Here is an 18,752-nt window from a genome sequence, read left to right as displayed (position 1 = left end):
CCATTGCGCTTGCCCCACTTCACATTCCCACTGCAACGCATAAGGTTTCCAACTTCTCCACATCTTCACCAACCCTTGCTACTTTCCATTTTATGGATTTATAGCCATCCTAGTAGGTGTGAAGTAGAGACCACTAGTTTATTAATTTCTTGGCTTGGGGTTTCCTACACTTCGCAGATCATTCAGACTCGGAATCCAGACTTGTATGAGGGCTGGAGCCACATAAACAAGTCCTCGGGGGATGAGACTGCTTCCATACAGAGCCTATTCCTATCTCAGCCACCAGTTCACTGAGGTACAGACTTCCAAGGGTCCCAGACATATGGAGAGTTTGATTCCATATCCCCATCATCAACAGATCTTGTACCTGTATTACATTAAAACCCAAATAACCCCGCCTTCTCCCTTAGCCCTTTATTTCCAGGGTTCCAACAAAACCAGCTCATAGCTTTTCTCCTAGGGTTTCACCTGCCCATAACCTCAACCCAACAAACCCTGTTCCACATGTCACCTTCATCTATGACTCATAAGGATTTCCCTTACTTTGTTGCAATTTCAGCTATGCTTCTAAAATATAGCTATCTTACTTTATGTTCTTAGTATTTTTATTGGGAGGATTTCTAAGGTTATCTAATCCATCAACTGTCCTCCAAAAATTATGTCCCATTGTCTGGCATTATTTCTGGAGATCAACCAATCATCATACTATGTTATTGAAATATAAGAAACCTAGATATGACTCTACTCATTCATGTTTTAAAGGTATGTTCAACTGTTTGATCAATATATTTACAGATCCTTACATGATAAAAGTTTAAATTATTGAAGACTGCAATATTTCTCAGAGTGAGTTTGGTAGAACATTTCCAAAATAGACTAATATTTTAATTATGAAAATAACTGTTTCAAGATCAAGTTAGTAAAATATTGTATTAAACTAAACAGCTTTCTTAACTGTAAGACAATTGTAATATACATACCAAATCTCATAAAGTATTTCTCAAACTTATTTTCTTGGAGCATCACATGGTACTAAACATTCAGAGACACACACCACTTCTGGAGACCATAGTTCCACATTTAAAGTTCAAATTTCCAATTTTTCCATCAATTATATAAATCAGGCTATTATTATATCTAGATCATGACATATAAGTGATTCAGTAATTTACAGAATAATGGCCTCTGATTTTTGGTAGCTACACTATTAAGATATATTAAAGAAAGTTAAACTTTCTTTTTCATTTTTAATATCACCATAATCTGATACATATTTTTATATATCAATAATCATAATAAAATTAAAAATTAGAATACTTATATACTTTGCTATATAAGATTTGGGAGTGGGGAAAAGGAATTAGAGATCTCAATATAGAAGGGAAAACACACATATAAGGAATAAGCTTTCCATGGCAACAGAGTCTTTCGTCCCATAGTGACTGTTTCAAAATAACTTATCTGAAAGCCCTGGACACTTTAAATTAATGGAAAAAATTGAAGAGAACATTAAAGTCTCATTACCCTAGATGGTGATTTATGGATTTGGTTTAATAGCCTAAATATTCTCTCATCTTCTGAGAAATAGATCTTCAGAAGTTTAACATTAATTTTAATAATTCTTTTTGAATGCAGTTTTTCACAAACAGAACTTATTAAAAGTATTTGCAACACTTCTGTGGGAAAAATCTAAAGTTTCATATACTGAAATCTTTTTCAGAAATATAAAGCAAAGAAGCCAAAAAATAGACGTAAATATCAAAAGAATGGAAATAAAGAAATTATACAGTTCATTGTCTATTGAAGGACTAATTTTCCAGTTTGCAGATTTTGGTAATTCTTAGACTCTACTAACTTGTCAGATTCCTGTTAATTAACGATCTTTTCAAAATGTAGACAAATTTAAACATTTCAAAAAATCACAAAATATCTGAGTTGTAAAAGTCCTCAGAGAGATCTACTGACACCACTCCATTTAACAATGAGGACACTGATGGCAGGTGAGGTGAAACATTTACCCAAGTTTATAGCGATAGTGATTTCAAACCCAATGAGTGTTTCAATCCCATGACCCAGAGCAATTGTTTATTAATTTCAGTGATAGGTAAATATGTGAATAGATAAATTAGATAGACAGGCCACTGATCTCTCCCCAACATATTTCATTCATGTGTATGTATGTGTGCGTGCACACACATATTTGCATGTATGCCACTAACTCTCCAAAATTTCAATTATAAGACTGTATGACTATCAGGCATTGTGCTACATGACCAATTAGTCTCTCTGAAAAAAATTACATTTTCTTTCTTCTTCTACATCTGCACCCACCTCTCTTCTTTTACTCTTTTAGTTTCTGCTAATAAATTCCATTCTCATAAATGAGAATGAATAAAACTCAAAATAAAATGACCTTGTGAGAGATCTCATTTCATGGTAACCCTGAGCGGGAACAGCAGAGAATCACCGCATTGTTCTAAGAGAATTCCATGTTTGCAAAGCACATGACTGCCATTGGTCACATGTTTGCAAAGCACACGATTGCCATTGGTCACATGTTTGCAAAGCACATGACTGCCATTGGTCACATGTTTGCAAAGCACATGACTGCCATTGGTCACGTTCCTTTTAGAAGGGAGACAGCACTCACATAAGAGCGTCATAGTCGTGCATCAGGTTTTTGTTTCGTTTCTATTTTAAATCTTAAAATGGTGAAAGATGGTCGTACCTTTCTCTTGGGGCAATCATGAGAACTGAATAAGATAATAGAACTGGAGTGCATAGCTCAGAGCCTGGGGTATAGTAAGTGGTCAAAATAAATGTTGCTCTCTGCTTTGTAACTGTATCATTTCAGTTCCATAAAGTAGGAAAATCTGTTTGGTTGAAATGTAACAAAAGTATAAAAATAGATGAAAAATTATATGACCCACTTCAAATTACTATCTCTAAGCAACTCAAGAATTCAAAATGAATTGATGAAATGTAAACATAAAAGAAACAGAAACAAAGAAATGCCTCACCTTACTTGTGCTTACTTGGAAGAAATAAGACAGGTGAGGCTGAGCTCCAGGTTTGTCACTAAAATTCAGTCTACTTGCCTATGTTTTTTAGTACCAGAAAGTAACCTGAAGAACAATTAGACATTCAGAGTTTACCCAGATACGGTGACTTTTCGGTGGCTCTATTTTTAACCAGGCATTCAACATATATATATATCATTGAGCAGCTGCTATGTACTAGCCACTGCGATGACTGTTAGTGGATATGCGAATTAGTAAGAAACTGTCCATGTCCACAGAAAACTGTCAAATCTATTGCAGCAATGAAGCCCAGTGTGGTGAATGAAATATGAGAACAATGAATAGCTTGGGAGCACAGTGCAGGAAGACCTCAGCCTGCTTGGAGTAGAAGGAGAAACTGGGTCTGGGCTTAGTCTTTTAGAGTAGTAACTGACAATTCAGGGATTGTCTGAAAGGAGAACATCCGATGTAGGGACAGGAGGAGACAAGAGATCAGGTGCTGTGAAATGGATGGGAAAGTGTGACTAGGGCAAGCCTTCGGGACACATATGGGAATGCCAGGCTATTACTGTGGACACTTGTTGATTTTCCTTAATTTCATTGACACTTCTTGCTCCTAAGAGTGAAAAGTGTTCCAAGAAGCTTGCCCACATGTAAAAAAAAAAAATTAAAGGCAGTTAACTACAAATTTCAATACAGAATATTAAATAGACAAAGAAAGTGATGTGACTAATAAGACGGTCAGGACAGGCTTCATAAGGGCAGAAATGATAAAAAAAGAGTAGACATACACAAAGCCACTAAATAAAGATGTGAAGGTATTAGAAAAACTGAGAGGCGGCTTTTTAGGTAATAAAACAAAGTCAGAGGACTCACACTACCCAACCTCAAGGCTTACTATAAAGCAAAAGAATACACAAATAGGACGATGGGAACAGAACAGAGCACCCAGAAACAGACCTATGTGAATGAATACAGGCAACTGATCCTTGACAAAGGATCAAAGGCAATACGATGAAGGGAAGAAAGTCTTTTCAACAAACGGTGCTGGAACATCCACAGGGGAATAAACGAATCTACACACAGACCTTACATTCTTCGGTATAGTGATGACATTTATAATGTAACACCAAAGGCATGATCGATGAAAGAAATCATTGATAAGCTGAAATTTCTCACAATTAAAAACTTCTGCTCTGCAAACGACAATGTTAAGAGAATGAGAAGACAGGCCACAGACTGGAGAAGGTATCTGCAAAAAGACACATCTGATAAAGAACTGTCATCCTCAAGAGAATGAGAAGACAGGCCACAGACTGGAGAAGTTATCTGCAAAAGACACATCTGATAAAGAACTGTTATCCAAAATTTACAAAGAATTCTTACAGCCAACAATAAAAAAAAAGAATAATCCGATTAAAAAATGAATAAATTAAAAAAAGAATAATCCGATTAAAAAATGGACAAAGTTCTTAATAGACACCTCGCCAAAGGAGATATACAGGTGGCAAATAAGCATATGAGAAGGTGCTCAATGTCACATGTCATTAGGGAAATGCAAATTTAAAAAATGAGATACCACTACATACCTACTAGAATGGCCAAAATCTAAAACACTGACAATGTCAAATGCGACGAGGATGTAGGACAACGGGAAGTCTCGTTCATTACTAATGGGAATACAGAATGGTGCAGCCACTTTGGAAGACATTCCGGCAGTTTCTTACAAAACTAAATACATTTTTACCATATAATCTGGCAATCACACTCTTTGGTATTCACTCAAATGAGTTGAAATCTATGTCTACACAAAAACCTGAACAAGTAAGTTTATAGCAGCTTTTTTCACAACTTGTGAAACTTGAAAGCAATCAAGAAGTCCTTTAGTAGATAAACAGATAAATAAACTGTGGTACTTCCAGACAATGGGATATTATTCAGCGCTAAAAAGAAATGAGCTAGCAATCCACGAAAAGACATAGAGGAATCTTAAATAGATATTACTACGTGAAAGAAGCCAGTCTTATAGGGTTACCTGTATACTGTATGATTCTGCTACACAACATTCTGAGAAATGCAAAACTATGGAGACAGTAAAAAGATAAGTGACTGTCAAGAAGCAGAACACAGAAAATTTTTAGGGAAAACTGAATCACATTTTAAATATTTTATGAAAGAACTGGTACTTAAATAATGTTATAAATAATAAATTAACTTACTAGAAGAGGATAATATATAATACATTAAGCTAACTAAATGTGTGATTAGATTATCAAGTTTTTTCTAGAGATATCTAGACAAAAAAAGAGAATATTGTTTAAAATTAGAATCTTAACGAAATTCGCAATTAAATACCTATCTTCTATGTTGTTATCTTGGCCTGAAGAAAAATTAATTCTATACAAAATACACCTTAAACGCATTACTATCACCTTCAAACCTATTATTCTTCACCTACCTCATCTGGGTATACACATTCCAAGTACATGACAATATTTAGGTATTTATAAGGACAAAAACTGAAGACCAAATATTGGTACGCAGAAATAAAAAATTACATGAAAATCCATAAATGAACACAACTATAGTTCTGTTGTAAAAAGCAGTCATTATTTTGAATATAATCTCTGCTCCTTGATTCAAAATATTATTATGATCTTCCAGTTACGGCAGACTAAATATTAAGGACCACGATTCAGGAGAAGAAAGAAACAGAGAGGTGAGCCTGGAACTTCCCACTGTAGTGTCTCCTGATTCCCTGACAGGTTATGAAAAGCTGAGCATTGCTTTGGCAGCCTTTTGGGGCCATTGTGGACAGTGCAAGAAATCAGAATAGTGGGTTTTCCGGAAGGAGAAAGGGAGTAAAGTTGAGAAGAGGTGATGATCTTTTCATTGTCCTGTATAGTGGTTACTCAGGTGTTCACCTTGCCATAACTCACTGAGCTGCAGATTAGTATTTTGCACACTTCTCTGTGTGCTATACTTCAAAGTAAACAAGCAAAAAAAATCACACTATGAAATGTCAACTTGTGTTTATATGCTTAAATTCACTTCAACAAACACATTAGAGCATCTGCTCAATGGCAGCCTCTGTGCTAAGTGCTAGCATTACAACTTGCCTTCATCAAGCTTATAATCTAGAAAAAATATGGCACTGTAAAATGCCTCAGTAAGAAGTTCAAGAAGTTAGCACTTAATTGAAAACTACTAACTTACTAAAGGAAGATGATGTCAGTTCTGAATAGGAAGTGGAAACCTAATATATAAATTTACTGTTTAGTTTTCTATGGTCATGCGTTTTCTGTGATTTTTAAGCATATTAACTACACTATAAACTCCTTGAGGTTAGAGGCCATGTTTTATTTATCTTTGATTCCCCGCACGAGGTCTGGCTAAGAGATACACGTAAATGATTTGATGAAGAAATAAGACAGTAAATAGAATGTCTTCTTCAATGTACCCGGTTATCTATTTGACTTTTCCTTTTAAATATAAGGAATAGTTCAAGGCAGAGATTTAATTTTTTTAATTTTATGAAAAAAATTAAGTGTCATGTACAAATTTAGTGCTTAATAATTCTTTCACGATTATTAAAGATCTACTGTTCAACTTTCAATTTTTAATCTTAGGCTGTTTCATGGCAATCAAATCAAAACTGATTTTCAGCGCTGCAAAGATTTGTCATTTAGTCTAAGTTTTTCATTTCATAGATGCAGCAAATGAAGCCCCAAGAAGCTGATTGACTTGCCTCAACTCATCAACTAATGCATAATATGTAGACAGCTCAGACCTCCAAACTCTCTCTTCATACTCAAAGGAGAAAATCTAGTCTGAGATGACTTTATTTGTCTCCAAATCTGTACTGCCTGGTAGTTAAGTCAAAAAAAGAAAAATATTTCACATTCGGTGTAAGAAAAATACTGTGATTCTGCTTTAAACAGGAAAGAAAAAGATGGTGAGAAATATACAATACTTACGTGAAAAAAATAAAGGTCGACAAAGTATTTAATACCAACAAGTGGTTTCAATAGAGTCAATGCTATGTTCTGGGGATAGGTACCTGCAAGTTTTTAAAAACTATTTATTATTATAAAAGTTGGGAAATAATCTACCTTCACAATTATTTTCTACCTGCAGTCAAGGAACTTACAATCTACCCAACCCACACATTTCGCACTTATTATTTTAATAGTAGCATCATCATCTTGAGGAGATCCAGCCAAAGAAAAGAGTCTCTGCCTTGAACTATCTAATATTCAGAAGGAAAAGTCAAATGGACAACCAAATACTTTAGACTCCTGGACTACGTGACCACCTTTTAAAAGAAAAACCACATTACTATATTCACAAAGCCAAGAAAAGTTTTAGTTTAGAAGGCTTTTTAAAGGACAGAGCTGAGAACTGACAGTGAAGGCCCCCGGAGACTATCTCACTCATTAATCTCTCCAGAGGTTTATTCTCTCCATCAGGGACTCTTCATAGGTAGAAAATAATCCTGAAGGTAGATTCATTTCCAAGTTGTTATGCTAAACAATAAAACTAGTCATGACACAAGAGATCTGAGATGATGGGTGAATGACATATAAGAGATTATATGTCATTAGGAATTATGGAAATTTGATGAGCCATGGTTTTAAATATGAGTATATGAAAGCAAAGAGTTTGATTATTAAAAGATTATCTAAAATTACAGATTATACAACTTCTTGGGCACTTGATCTTTTTAATCAAATTCAATTAATCAAAACTGAACAATGAGTCATTTAAAATGAAAAATTCCTACACACCAAAAAGATAACCTTCCTGGAGTTCAAATGTTTCTTAGGGATAAAGGCTGATTTAGAAAGAGATAAACATTTCATGAAGACAAGGTGGATTCTAAATTCAGAGAAAACTGTGGCCTTGCCAAAATATGTTGTTATATTAAAATTAAAATGCAAAAAAGAAATGGAATGTTTTTACAATCAAAAAGTTACAACAGAGTTTCTATCTATCTTCTCATGTACTGAATTAGCCCCCAAATTTTCTCAACAGTCACATTATATCACATTATTCTTCCATACATGACTATTTTTGGTGTTTTATATTTAGAAAAATGTTAGCTTATTTTTCATTTATAATATCCAGAAGGAGTTAAAGAAACCAAAAATTCCATAATCAAATCCTTTCTTTCTGATATAACTAAAACAATGTTTCTTTGGGTTACATTCTAGCTCCAAATAATATATCTGGAGAAAATATAAATACAAATAAGAGCTTGGACGTAATCAGCAACAGAAGAGAGTGCATGTAAGACTCTCTGAGAGCTCTGCTACTTTACAGAGAACCAAAACCCCATCCAACTTCTGGGGAATGCTCTTAAAAGCACAGGGAATTGCCTGGAAATGGCAACAGAGAGCAAGGAAAGAAAGGCTCCCTCTGCCGCCCCGATGGCACAGGGTCAAAACCGCACAGCAACACTGACCAGTGACCTGCTTGGTGAACTGGAGCCACAATCATGCGGTCATTGCTTTGACTGTGTCCTTCCCCGCTCCGCCCCGCCCCCCGCCCTCTTCTTTTCTTCTTTTGTTTGGGAACAATCTCATAGTTTTCTGGAGAATTCTTAGCAGCAATTTGGAGTGGTGGTTAAACTTGTAGATACCAGAGCCAGACTGTCTCTGCTTGTTCATCTATGAAATGAGGATAAGGATAATTTTATCTACCTTACCGGGCTATTGTAAAGATGAGTTAATGCACATAAAGCTCACAAAATGGTGTCCGGCACATAGTGTTCATGACATTATTTATTGTTCATACTCTCCCATACCTCTGACTCTCATGTGCCACTGATAACCAAGGCTATCACTCATATTAGTTGTTTTCAAATGAACATTATTTTCATTATTAATTTCATCTCACTCTTACATCTGCAACTTTGAGGGGAAATCTAACGGTTGATCTTTTAGAAAGGACAGACTATTTTGAGAAACAACAAATTTATTAAATAAAATCACTTAACCCACCATTTTTAAATCAAACTAATCTTGTTTCAAAATAGTGAGACGCACAGATAACTTATAATACATTTTCAGACCTCATTTTGAGTAGTAGGATTCTTTGGGAGATATTTATTCAAACAACAAAAATTAGGTGTAATGAAAATTAAAGTTTCAAAATTGGATCACAGCATACTTGCAGCTACAACATTCATCTATTCTAATTTGAAAAGTTTTAAATATTATCTCTGCAGAAATTAACACAAAATTTTCTCAAACAAGAGTTGATCAATCTCAAGTCTAATTTTTAAAAATTGGAAAAAATCTGTTTGAATAATGTAAAGTCAGTGTCCCGACTTTATATTGGTTTCATTTGTAAAGTCAAAAGCCCTCAGGTTTTAACATTGTATTCTTGTTAGAATCATGCAAATTTAAAACATTCATATTAAACTGAACTAAAAACAGAAATCACAGGATAGCCTTGAAAATATAAATTTATCTTTTACCAAGTAAGGTCCAAGGGACATATTAAGCAATGCTAGACTCAGGTACCATTTTAAAATAGTTTTGGCACAACAATTGGAAAAACTGAGATCTCAGAACTGACTGTGTCAACACACAGTGCCAGTAAGCCTTTATTTTGCCTAAGTGTACAGATGACAATCAAATGGATTATTTTAATAAGAATTCCATAAAAGAATACCAAACTTGGTTCTTTTAAGGTTTTGCAAAATTTCAGTATTTTTAATAGCTTTCATAATGTCATGTAAGTTGATTCTCTGGATTAGCCACCTATCAATTGTTAAACTATGAAATACAAGTAATTTGAGTCCCTCCCGTCCTGTTGGCTTTCCCTCTCTTCAATGCATAAAAATTAAAGTTGGTGCCCTCATCAGACAGATGGGGAATGACAGTCTTACTGTAGGTTCTACTTATTGTAGGTTTGACGGTTGTGATAAAGACATTTTTTTGAAGAAGGTAATAATCAATTAGGAGTGAAGTTTTGAAAATGCTTAAAAGGAATATGTGTAGTGTGAATACTACTATTGTGATGAAATTCTAAATAGCTAATAGACAAACACACTAGAATAATTAGTCATCAATAAACTTAATAATTTTATAGTCAAAGATAATTTGCTTGTCATGAAAATACTCTGCATTCATCACAATAATTAATGCTTAAATTAAAAAAAGATACATAAAATCCATTAGATATAATCTAATTTTACACACCTAAATTGTCACAGTAAGTATTCTCATATATGGTGGAATAAGTCTTCATCAATCACTCTCTGAAGTCAAGAAAAAAAAAATCTTCTGAGTTAAAAGAGTAGATTTGTTTAACAAATACATCCAACTTCCCTGTCTCAAAAACAGTCACTATAATTGCATATTTCAAAGACAAAAATTCACAAGAAAAACAAGAGATGTGACAACAGTAACAAACAGGAGTTCAGGGGACTCCATAACCTTAACTTTGCATATGAACTATGAGCGGAGACACCACAGATACAGGAGAGACTAGAGACAGGAGCGAAGGAGAGCAGCAAGCAGATCTTTGTATTACAGGCTGTTAGGATCCATGGACACTCTTAAGTTCAGGACAGAATACCTGTAGAGAAACCTTACACATAGATAATTAACACCTTGTAAATAATTTGATAATTTATTTAAAAAATTACACATTAATTCCTTCAGAAGATTTCCCCTCAAATCATTCAGCTTTCTGAAACGCACACGATGGGCTCAGTCACACCCCTTTTCAGAACCCTGACTCTCAGAAGGTCATCCATACACGACCCGGACTGGACTGCTTCCCGGCACGACATCTGAGCATATCCCTCCGAGACCCCCATATCACCTGACCTCTGGGTGGCAATTTCTCTCTGGTCTTCCTCCTTCTTAGGTTTTCTCTATTTTAGAACAGTAATCATAAAAGCCTTTTCTACAGCAGTTTTTGAGCAATTGCCTTAAATTCACTGGAAGAAACAAGAGATGGAATGGGGAAAAGAAAAGCAGGTTCTTCAAGTACCAGCACGAAGAAAAATTCCGGTTATGTTATTTCCTTGTATATCAGGAGCATAACACAGCAATTCCAAAAAGAGATTTTCTGAATCTGATTTTGGTTGAAAGCAAAATAAATAAATTCTGATTTACTTATGATACAAAAGAATCCCCTCAAACAAACAAATGATTTGGAAAGATCCTTAGCATCTCCCTGTGCCATAGGTGGAGCTCAACAACCAAACTTCAAGAAGAAAAAGAGGAGGCTGTTTTGCAGAAGGTGCTCATGGGCTCCACACCAGAGTCATGTGGCCGTAATGTACTCTATAACTGCTTTCTGTCCTCATGTTTGTCAGCTAGAGATTCATATTTCCAAGATAAAGAATCACTTTGGCATTGCTGAGATCCTATTATGTGAGAGTGGGATATGGTTTGTGCTGGGCAGACAAAAACCATAGCTATCACATACTGAAGGGGGAAAAGACAGCATTTCTATACAGAAATAAGTTCAAGTGTATCTGTGAAATTTAAAAAAATAGTATGCATTTATAATCATACTATCTAGTCAATCATTAAAAATATTTGATTAAAGAAAAGAAATGCTCTGTTGACATTTTTAGTCCTTGATTATAAGCCTTCTACAACACTGAAGTTAAGGTAGAGAGACATTTGCCATTATGAATTCAGGATAAAATGATTTGCTTTCAAATCTCAAAAGTTCAAGTCAAATCTTTAAGTTTATTTTTAAACACTAAAAAAGGATCAAAGGAATGGAAAAATGTGTAACTAATAAGAGTTTTTCATGCATTTTAAGGACAGATATTGAGTTTTACAATGTCTCCTGAGAAAACTGCTATAAGTGGATGAAATGGCAATTCAAGAAAACAAATCAAATTCTGCAAATACTCGTTGAGTATTTCTAGTCTATGCAAAGCACTACAGAGATACACAAGTAAGTAAAATCTGTCTCTTGAGTAGCTTAAAACATAATAGAAAATATAAACTAAAATCTGAAATAGCCGTAGAAAGTAACAAATAAAATGGTATAGATCATAAAAAAGAAGGGATAGATTGCAAGTAATTAAGATGGTCCAGGTAGGATTTAAGAGTGAGCAGAATGTGAAATAATAAATTCAAAGGACAACAATCAACATTTTCTTATTACCTCTTTTCTAGGATCTTTATATTTCTCAGTACCATCCTTTAAGTAGATATTTTTATGAATTTGTCCCAAATCCACAGAAAAACTGAGACACACAGTGATTAGACACACAGTGATTAGACAACTCTCGCAAAGTCACCCAGTTAACAAGTAACCTAGTTCTGCTTGGTTATACAACTCCCCACTGCTTCCTGGAGAAGTGCTGTGAAACATGATAGTGGAAAGACTGTGCTTTCAAATATAGGTTCAACAAAACAACCTTGTCTTTTAACGCTTGGGTTTGCTATAATGAGATTTAAAGAAGGAGAGAGAACGGTAAATTAGATATGTTTTGGTCCCTTGCTAAAAGAAATCAAAATTGAAGAACTAGTTAGGGATGGTTGAGTAAAAAAGCACCTATCTACTAGACTTGAAGCCCAGTTAAAAGAAAACAACAAATTAAAAAACTAAGAAGAAGAAAGGGATTTCTGAATCTGGTATTGACAGAGTAATGCCCTACCAGGCAGCTTCCCCCACAGAAAATAACTATGAAATCCAGACATGCTACAAAAAACAATTACCTAAGGGCACGGGAGAACCCACAGTGGACAGACTCTGTGCTGTGTAAGCATCTGAGGGGGAGAGAGGAGCTATACCAGAAAATTCCCATTTTCATGGCTAACGGTTGTTGGCATGTCACACACAGGACAGGTGCCCGAGGGAAGATTATAGTCTTTCTCAAGTAAACCATAGATGTTGAAGAAAGCAAGAAAGCCTTTAAAGGAAAAGAGCCCCTGGAGACTGGATCCCAAACGCTGTCTGTCCATGTCCGTTGCCGGCCCCTGAACCGTGCACGTGTGGGACGCATTCAAAGACACATAGAAGTTAAAGCTAACAAAATGAAAACTTTAGAACTGAAATACACAGCAGTCGAACTAAAAATTTCACAGGATGAATTTAACAACCCAAATCTAGAAGACAGAGGTAACAGCGGAAAGAGTAAGTAAACTTGATTATAGATCAACGGTAATTATGAAATGAAGGACAAAGATGTTGTGAAACCGGACAGAGACACAGGCCTGTTACACAGCCAATGACCTAACATATACTTAACTGGAATGCCGGAAAGAAAGAGAGAATGGGATAAAGATTTGCATAAATAAGGGCTGGTAATATCCCAAATTTGATGAAACAAAGAAATTTAGATACTCAATGACGCTCAATGAACATCAAACAGGGTAAACATAAGAAAACCCTTGCTTACGTTTCTTACAAATGCCTAACATGGATTATTCAATCTTTTACAAAATCTTCAAAAGATAGGGAATATTAGTACCTGGATTTGTAGATTAGAAAACTAATACACATACCAAAAAATGGTTAAAATACAAGATCCTCAAGCTAACAAACAGCAACCTATGGTCTCAGTGCAGTGGCCTGGCTGGAAGGCCCTACTTTTAACCCTGTCCTCTTCAGCTTCGCACAGACACTGATCTAGAATCCCTGATCTCCTGAACTAGAGACTGAAAATACAGAACAAAAGAACATCCAAGCAGAAAACAGAAGAAATGGAGACGTCATGCCCAAGGGAAACTGATGACTACCACTGATACGTGTCTGATAAAGTTACTAAATTTCATGCATAAATAAAGGAAGTATGGATACCCAAACAGAAAAAGCAAGTGAAAAGCGAGTTAGAAAACATTAGGTGGGCCTCAAGCTATTGTACATCTGGGAACAGAATACATATGACCTATTTAAAAAAACTACTTGATGAAATTCAGCCAAGTAAACACAAATCAAATGTTAAGTACTCAAAAGGGAAAACATCCATTGTTAAAAGGACTATTCATGAGCTCTGAAATTTTTATATTTCCATTGAAATATAAAGTTAAGACTAAAAAATTGGATATATGGTCAAAAAATGAGATAAAAGGTTTTAAATCCTGGTGACGTTAAAATATTAATATCAAAATTAGCAATAAATGTTTGGAAGCAGATGAGAAAGTAGAAATTAGTGTAGGTGTGTGAATGAGTTATCTACTGCTATGTAACAAATTACCTCAAAAATTAGCTGCTGTAAACAAGACACATTTACTATCTCTCAGTGTCTATGGGCCACGGTGAGGGAGGGAACTAGATACGGCTGTGAATGCCAGGGAGCGAGAATCACTGGGGCCATCCTGGTTCTGGCGACACCGTGTGTCACCACCTCACCTCTCAGGGAACACAGAGCTTAGGCAGCTGCCAAGATGGCCCCCAATAGTTTGTTCCCCTTGATTTCCTACAACAGTTTATGTTATATCCTTAAAAGAATCTCCTAACTTCTATTTCTCTATCAAGCCTTAGGTTCTGGTTTTAAAATGTGCCCATTCTCTTTCTCCATATGGGTTTTCTAGAGCACTAGAAAACCACTACTCACTTAAACGAGAGGAGGGTGAGTTTTAACCAAAGAGCCCTGTCACAGCAGGAACTGCCCAGATACAAGGCACCCTTGTATCAGGCAGATACAAGGGTGCCTGAGCGCCCTCTTCTTCCTTCTGCAGTCCTCAGAGGGTCTGTCTGTAGCATGCACCTAGCACAGACACTGATCTGGAATCCCTGATCTCCAGAATTCAGAGGCTGGTCTCATGAGGGTAAAGTGATATTTTCTAAAGTTTATTGGTTTTGATTAGTTTTCTAGTTTCTACTGCCATGGAAAGCTGCCATTTCATTTTAAACAAACACTTTAAACAATTGCTCCTCTGGTTATTAGCAAGCAAGAAAACTGTGGTGACGTCAGGTATTGGCTGGGTTTTATGTGATGGAATGGTACAGGACTTACAGTTTATTCATTTAGTCATTCCATAGATAGTTATCACCCTTAACTATGTGCCAGCCATTACTCTAGGTCCTGAGACTCTGACGAACAAAAAAACAAAAACCTATCCTCACAGAATTTACATTCCTATGAATGGCTTATTGCCTCTGCAACATTAGTTGGTGTTCCAGCTACATATTTCTGCATAAATAAAATACCTGTGGGGGAATTTGTGACCATATCAGAAATGACATATGTGACTTCCAAGACTAGGTAATAAGAGGCAATAGACATTCACTTAACTCTCTTGAAACCAGATGCCAAGCCCCAAGGAAGCCCAAACAAGCCATGTGAAGAGACCATATAAAAAGGCCACAAAGCCACATGGTGTTCCACCAACAGTCCAGCTAAGGTCCTAGCTAACAGTCAAAATCAACCACCAGAAATGGAAGGTAAGATGTCCACATATGACTTAAGCCCTCAGCAATCAAGTCACCCCCAGCTTTCAAGCAGTCCCATTTCAAACACTGTGAGGCAGAGACAAGCCAGCCCTGCTGTGTCCTGTGCAACCTCCTGATCCACACAGACACTGAAAGATAATGGTTTCCTCGAAACTTGTTAATTAAAAAAATAAAAATAAAAAACAAAAAACAGGTAGATGGAGCAAAAGGGGTCGATATGTGGTGACAGAAAGAAATCTAACTATGAGCGGTAAACACAATGCAATATCTATATCTGTATCTATCTATATCTATATCTGTCCCTTACTGTCAAATTGTACACCTGAAACGTACTGGATTTTGTTAACCAATGTCACCATAATAAAAATTAATTTAAAAACTTACAACCAATTGGAAATTTAAAAAAAGAAATGAGGAAAACAAAAATGAATAATAAAAGAAGCATCCATTTTAATATAACTGTCAGTTTTATGGACCAAGAATTCAAGCCAACTCCTGCTGGGTGACTCTTCTGTCCCTTATAGCACTGACTTAGGCTGCCCAGTGGCAGTCAACTGGCTAACAGGCCACCCTGGAGAGTCCAAGACAGCATCACTCACATGTCCAGAATTCTGAGAGCTGTGGCTGGAAGCTGGGGCTAGCTGAGACTGTCAGTTGGAACACCTCTCCAGCATGGCAAACTCAGGTATGTGGCAGTTCAGAAGTCCTGGAGTGTTCTGGTAGCCAGGTAAGAGCTTCTTAGCACCTAGCCTTAAGAGTCCCAGAGAGAGTTTTCCACCGTGTTCTAGTAGTTAAGCGAGTCACTAAAGTAGCCCAGATTCCAGGAGAGGGGCCTGGATTCTACCCCTCAATGAGAAGAATAACAACCTCTGTGTAGCCACGTCGAATCTCCATACTTGGTATCACGAGAACCCTGCATAAGCACAAGGGGTTAAGATGACAAGACGGGGTTTAAAGGCAACAGTGCACCCCTCTTCCTAATCTTTTGGTCGAGGTATACTCCTCAACAGCTATTTTGACACTCAACCAAATGTTATTTATTTTGTGGTTTCAAAGGCCATTATATTAAGGTCAGGGTGTTATGTTAATCATCCAAAAATGGCAAATGCCAAACTGCTGTGCATAGGTGTTAGAAATTTAGAATGGTCCATGTGGACTACTACTATAAGTATATATTACTTTTATATTAAGAAAAAAATTCAAGTTATTTTTAAAAGTAAAAGTCTCCGAATCTATAGCTAATGTTTATTAACACTCTAGGGAAATGATGTAAATTCTAAATGAATATAGGAATCAGTGAAAATTCTAAGTGTGAGGCAAAGGATGACTGTTGTAAATAAAATGATTTTCAGACTCTTGATATTTTCACATGTTGTTGCGACATATTTTGTTTTGCGTTATAATTGCTAGCAGGATTCTGCCAAGGAGTTATTAAAAGCAAATTTAACATTAAGCAATGATTTTCACATCAACAGCTGCCTTCCAGCAAGCTTTCTGTCTTAGGCATATGGAACCAGTGTTTATTTCAATGAATTACAATTTTCGGTTACTTAATAATCAGTAGGTGGCTCTTGGATTCGCACTTCCTGACTTTGGTAACTTCATAGTCTGAAGTCTGCAATCTGATATCCATTTTGATTTGTATATTCCACACTTATTGCCCTTAAGAATGACTTTTCAAAGAAATTTTATTTGGATTTATTTCTTTTTAAATCTAGAGTGTATCTTCCCACATTTAGATTTTAAAAATTAAGAGAGGCTGAAACTAATTAGAGTTTCCTCACATAATCTTTCTTCTTCCTTCAGCCTCCTATTTTTCTCCTTCATCATCATTAACACACACTGTTTCAGGGCTCACTATATGCAGGGCACTCTGGGCAACATACTATGATTTCAAAAAGATACAAAGTAACCAAAGCCTACACTTAAAGGGTTTACAGTAGTAAAAATCTGGGAATGGCTGTCAGCTCATCTAGAATGACCTTGGCTACCTCAGCTGGGACAACTTAGATTGCACCATATGTCGCTCATTTCCCAGCAGGCCACGTCATTTTCCTGGCGGTGGGGGAAGGCAAAGGCAAGCAAACTCAACTGCACGAGTGCTTTACAATGCTCTGCAGTAGGAACAGGGGCTCAGAGCCAGCAAGGGCACAAGGGTATACATCACCCCACATGACCTGGAGCCTTGCGGAAGTCTTGGTGAGGGCACTGGAAGGGAGAGTAAAGGTGATTTTTACCTTGATCTTAAAGGCAGAGAAACCCTAGCTGATAGCTAATGTATTAGTTGTCTGTTGCTGCTATAACAAATTATCGTGAATTTAGGAGCTTAAAACATATTAATTCGCATTATGTAGGTCAGAAGTCTGGGTTGGCTCCGGTGGTTTCCCTGTTCTGGTTTCACAAGGTCACAATCAAAGTGTCAGCTAGCTGGGATCTAGGACGCTCTAGGAAAATGCACTGCTTCCAAGTTCATTCGATTATTGGCAGAATCCAGTTGTGGTTGCAGAATCGAGGTCCCGTGTCCTTGCTGTCACCTGGGTGTCATCTTCAGTGTCTAGAGGCTACGTACATTCCTTGGCTCCCTTCATCTTCAAAGTCAGCTACTGGTGGGTGAGTGCCTCTCATACTTTGACTGTCTCTGATCTCACCAGCTGGGTCATCTCTACCACCACCAGCAGGAAAAAAGAGGATCTTCTCCTCACCAGCAGCCACTCAGCTCATGAAAGATGGTTACAGCTCAGCCAATGACAGGCCACCACACTTCGAACTCCCAGTTCTCTCCAATGGGCTCTGTTTACAAAGCCCCTCTGAAATCATATGGATATTTATGCCAAATTATTAGAATTCTTGATCTATATTTGCTTATGTAGAAATTAAGCCCAGCCCCATCCCTTTTCCTCCATCTCAGAATCTCCCCTATGCATTTCTGAGAGTCTCGTTCGGGGTCTTGTTTTGACATCATCAGAGGCAGAAATCATCTTTAACTCTAGTCGCCTTTCACTAACCCCTGTTCTCAGAAGCATCTATGTTCCTGGGAATGGTTTAGACAAAAAAGTATTTCTTTCCGATTCTCTTAAGATAATAAATTAAAACATATTTTTAACCAGATGGCTCACCCTGGCTTCGTCTGCATGAGTAATTTCACGTTGCCTCTCTTCGCCCAGGGCAGTTTTGTTCTGTTGGGTCTCCGTGACCTCCCATCAGGCAAACGCCTTGCTGTCTCTTTTCTCATCAGCACCACCGTAAGCTCCACATGGCTCTTAACACCTCTCTGAAGACCTGCAGGGAGCAGAAACATCTTCTCCCCCTGCCCCCATGAGTTCTCCCTAGCGACCTCGACCTTGCTAACTG

This window comes from Pteropus alecto, unplaced genomic scaffold (genome assembly GCF_000325575.1).
Source record: "Pteropus alecto unplaced genomic scaffold, ASM32557v1 scaffold17, whole genome shotgun sequence".
Taxonomy (NCBI): Eukaryota; Metazoa; Chordata; class Mammalia; order Chiroptera; family Pteropodidae; genus Pteropus; species Pteropus alecto.
The sequence above is the reverse complement of the archived record's forward strand: the minus strand, read 5'-3'. Positions refer to the sequence as shown.